General features: G+C 47.5%; 1 pseudogene; it reads right to left on the bottom strand.

Annotated features, from left to right (window-relative positions):
• Positions 1-263: 263 nt before the first annotated feature.
• Positions 264-5,278, bottom strand: LOC115156361 (RCC1 and BTB domain-containing protein 1-like; annotated as a pseudogene).
• Between the last annotated feature and the right edge of the window lie 6 nt (positions 5,279-5,284).

Here is a 5,284-nt window from a genome sequence, read left to right as displayed (position 1 = left end):
TGCAAGATGTAACTACCAACCCGCAGAGGGAGATGATATAAATATCTACTAACTGAACAGTTCTGTAACACCCCTTATACAGGGGTTAGGGTAACTGCTTAACATCCATTTGCCACCCATCTCATGTGCAGTAAACAGAACAACCACTGCATACGCTACAGCTAACGGAACAGCCTGGTGGCTCGTATCAGACAGGCAGACCAGAGCGTGGTTAGGCCTAGCGTAAGCTCCCTGTGATGGAGACAGATGAGCCGGTTCAGCGGTCAGTTCTTGAAGGCTCCACAGCGGCTGGCTCGGCAGATGAACTCTTTGAGAAGGTTGCCTTCGATCTGCCAGAAGGCTGCAGTCTGGGTCACCTCCGTCATGTGGTTCACACAGAACTTAAAGGCAGAACTCCTCCAGGTCCTAGATACGCCACATGGTTAAACAGGAAATATGAAGTTAGCACTTGTCCAATAACAAACGCTCGCTTTAGTTCTCCTTTGCTATGGTGTGCCCCAATGAACACAACCCTGGTAGAGTAGACTTGGTAGAAGTTGCTCCTAGCCACTGGTACAGGGTCAGGTGTGTTAATCCGCCTAAAGGTTAAGATTGGGTGAAGGGTTACCTGTTGCTAGGTGTGGAAGCGGACTGACCTCTGCGTCGTAGCGCACGGCAGCAGCGAGCAGAGAGAAGGGCGTTCTCTATGGTGATGCCTCTCTTGATGATGTGCTGACAGAGACGCTTCAGGCGGTTCTCACAGTAGGATGTGGCCAGGTCCAGCAGACCTAACAACCATAGACAGTCTGGATCACTGTTGGCTTGGGATGTTTGCATACATTGTTTGCTTAGTTATGTGTATATTGAATCTGCGTTTTTCTGGACTTTTATAGATCAATGAGCCTTGGTCTACAGATGAGGTACACCCCAATAGGAGCTTGACTGGGAGCACTGTCACAGCCTTTAACCCGCCCCTATTGATGGATTGCCTTGTCAGTAAGGCATGGCTAGGTGGGGACTGACCAATAGCATCCTCTGGGGGCAGGTCTATGTTGTCTGTGTAGAGGAACTCTAGGAAGGAGCGGTAGACCGGGTAGGTGAACTGGTCGATCTCTATCACCTCCTTCATGTCTTCATTCCAATGGGACTGGAACATGGACCTGAAGTGCTCACAACCTAGCAGTGGCAGAGGGTAGAGAGGACAGCTGTTAGGCGTCACTAAATATCCTCAATTTAAAGAGATAGTTCAGGATTTTGGCAATGAGGCCTGTTATCTACACGAACTTGTGGATACCATTTAAGCATGCTAGCTGTACCCAAACACTTTGAGTCTTGTGCCAAGTTAGTTAGCATTGGCACACATTCTACCTCTAACTTCCCTCATACTGGACGCAAATACATAGAAATATTATCCCACAAGTTCACCTGACTGAGGAAGTAGATAAGGGGCTTCATACCAAAATCCTGAACTCTCTCTTTAAGTGTCTTGAAAAGCACTAATGTAAAACCAGTGTTCTTTTAATATTATTTTCATAATGCCACATTTACTCATTCACTAGGAAAGATAAACTTGGGTCTGGTAAAACAACTGACTCAATAATACAACCATTCACTTCAACTTTCCCAATAATCCAAAAGGTATTTAGATTTGGAAAGCATTTATTGATAGCTGGGTAATTTGATCTTGCTGTGTTAGAGCCCAGTGAGCAACCTGCCTGACCTGATCTTGAGCACAGCCTTGTGCACATGGATGTATTGCCATCCACGCTGAACTTGAGGTCGGCCGTCTCTGGGCTGTCAAACTCCTTCTTTAAAGACTGGGACACTGTCAGGAAGTCATCATGCTCTGGAGAGAACACAATCACAATGAAAGTCATCACGCTCTGCCAAAAGGAGAGGACGTACTCAGTCACACACCCCTTACCCATAGAGAGCAGCCTCCACATGACGGAGGGCGTGGCGAAGCAAGCAAAAACGTCATCAGTGCAGGAGAAGTGTTGTGAGGAAGGGCAAGACGATGGACTGACCCTACACTGGCCCCACATGTACACCTGGCCACTCTGAGTCTTAGCTGCTGAGGTTGTGTGTGGAGTGGCAATGCTGCAATCTCTACAATCCTGCTGGGGAGGGAGGACATCTGTATTCAGAGAATGCCTTCATCTCTTTCTTCAGCCATGATGTGTACTGTGTCCTGCCTGTGTATATACACATTCTCACCTCTCCTTCTCAGCCATGATCTGGACTGGGCTGAGTTGGTTGCTCTTGTTGCCTGTGCCCAGCTGGCCATAGGTGTTTGTCCCCCAGGCATACAGCAGCCCCTCGTCCGTTAGGGCCAAGGAGTGGGCATAGCCAGACACTATCTGAACGGGAAGAGAGGGGTTCATGTTAGTGGAGGTAGTGTGTGTGTGTGTGTGTGCGTGCGCTCACCTGTAGCACACAGAGACCCTGCAGGCCCACCAGGCGACAAGGTGTCAGCTGATTCCCGTTGTTGCCTAGCCCCAGTTGGCCGTTTCCGTTATAGCCCCAGCCGTACACCTGAGAGAAACAAAACGGCACAAACATACTCTCTTAGGTGTCCTGCAAAGTTGCTGCATACTTGTGAACCTACTAAGTTTAAAGTACACCTGCTGATTGAATACAACACATATTTAATATCAAAACCCACGTTCAAACTGGTCACTCACCTCTCCATTCTCGACCACAGCCAGAGAGGAGGTTTGACCACAGGTGATGCTGACGACCACCTTGTTCTGCAGACAGTTGGACACTCTCCTGGGGGTGGGCTGGTTTGGCCGTGGAACCCTGACCCCACCTGGCCACAGTTATTGTAGCCCAAGCATACACCCTGGACAGGGAGGTCAGACAATCACATTTCACTGAATAACTTGATTTTCTTCAGGTTTAATAATATAGTGCAAAACACTATAGAACATCTAACAGCAATACAAGTCCAGCCCACTTCCCTGATAATACAAGAGGTTCATTCTAGAGTGGTGACAGTCACTGGACCAGTGACATAAAGCTGATTCAGTGAAAGAACAGAGGGTAACAATAGGGCCTTTATAACAGAGCTTAGATTTACCGGGTCACAGTAAGTTGGTTTAAACTAGGGCACGGTGGTAAGGGGGCTTAGAGTGTTTCTCAATCCATGGTCTGTGGAATGTTGTTGGCCAGCCCCTCAGATGTTTCTGACAGACACAAGTGTTATTTTCAATATAAGCAGACCCCCACAGACCCCCCCCCCCCCCTACACACACACACACACACACACACACACCTCTCTCCTTTCATCTTTTAACCTCTCCAGCATTAATAGGGATCATGGGTGAGGAGTCACAAGCCACCTACCTCCCACTACCCCTCACTTTGCCTCTCCATCCTTCCTTCTCTCACCTCTCCAGTGTTGGTCAGGGCCAGGGAGTGATGTGAACCACAGGCCACTTCCGTCACCCTCTTGTTGAGCAGGCTGGCAGACACCAGCACAGGAGCGACCCCCTGGTTGGTGGTCCCGTTCCCCAGCTGACTGTAGCCATTGTGACCCCAGGCAAACAGCTCGCCCTCTGACACACAATGGAGGAATCGGTGAGTTAGAAACCCCAAATAGTGGTAGAAATACTTTGAACAGACATCATGGATAGGGATTAGGGAATCATGTCAGCTCTATTGAAGACATTTCTATGTCCAACGTTCTGTGTCCCTCTTGAACGTTGTATCCCTGTTATGTGCTGTAGTACCCTCAGTGGCCAGGAGGATGTGGGGTCCGCTGCCATAGCTGAGGCTGACCACTTTCCTCCCACTCAGAAAGTCCAGCTTCTTAGGTAGGATGGTGCTTTGGCTATCCCCTGTTCCCAGGCAGTTACTGCAGTTCAGCCCAAACACAAACACCTAAGGAAGAGAGAGAGATGGGTCACTGTTTGAAACAAGCAGACACCAGTCAGCATGTGCTGTGCAGAGTGCATGTGTATTCCAGAAGAGAGACCTAGGGGTCACTCCAGATAAAACACACTGACTACACCAATCATCTGACCACTTACGTCATCATTGTGGGTGATGTAGATGACCTCGTTGGCGGAGGTTCCAAACACGCAGGCCTGTCGTATGGACGAGAGCTCCTCGCCTTCCATCAGGCTAAACAGCGGCCATTTTGTCACATCCACCATAGTGCGCCTTGATCTCCGTTGCAACGTTGGAGGGGTGTGTCCCCGGCTACAGGGAGGAGCAGGTGCGTGGTCTTGGTGGGTGATGCTATCCCTGCTTTTCACACTAAATATTAGACAAGAGACATCGAGAGAACACACAGACAGACCGAGAGCTTACACAACCACCAGAGAACACACAACTCAAAGTCAGAGATCAAACACACACGCATTCACAATAATCAGAGCACATGTGGGCACAAACAGTCACACACACACACACATACTGTATAACTCAGATACTCTGCAACCTCAGACCACCTTTCATTTCCATTAGTGTTTTGAGTTGGTGAAATTGAGCAGACAGAACAGAGAGAACAGATCATTGTCCTGGCCTATAATCTCTAAACGTTTCCAGATTATAATTTAATCTGTTCCCCACGAACTGCAGAGTTTCACATTTTTATTCTGTCCCAGCACAAACCCCAGTAATTGCCAAGCACTATATGAATCTGGTGTGTTAGTGTTGGGGTGGAATAAATATGCGCAATCCGAGGAACAGATTTGGAAACACTGACCTTACATGTGGTGGGTTCTATCTCCAGTGAGCTGAGACATAGGTAAAAAAATAAATAAGTTGATACTGTTTTAAAGTAGGCAGCTAGGCTGGGAATAGTTGCTCAGTTAGAGCTTTGCTTTAGGATCGATTGCAGACCCTTGATCTCACCCCTAGGGTTACCACACAAACATGTCAATCGAAAAGATCAAGACTAGAGCCAATTTTCTGACTCTACACAAGCAAAACTGTCAACTAGCCAGTTTAGTATATCAGAAAGGAGTAAATAATGTTAATGCTACAACCCGAAAACGCATTCACATTTTCTGAGTCTATTGATGAATTATAGCTAGTGGAACTAGCTAGCTAAACAACTTTAGCTGATTAGTTAGCCATCTAAAGTTACCTATACAGTGATCAGAGATTTCACAGTGCCACACTCGCCTTAAATTACTGTGGACCTGGCTAGATACGTTATCTAGAAAGCAAGCCATCAAAACATTCTAGTTGTAGCTAAGCTAGCTACTGCTAGTAAACGAGTATGCCAGCTGACAACAACGTGCATTCACTGACCTATAAGAGCGTTCCATAGTCAATAATGACAACTTTTCCG

This window comes from Salmo trutta, chromosome 20, assembly GCF_901001165.1.
Source record: "Salmo trutta chromosome 20, fSalTru1.1, whole genome shotgun sequence".
Lineage (NCBI taxonomy): Eukaryota > Metazoa > Chordata > Actinopteri > Salmoniformes > Salmonidae > Salmo > Salmo trutta.
Note: the sequence above shows the minus strand (reverse complement) of the source record. Positions and strands in the feature narration are given on the sequence as shown.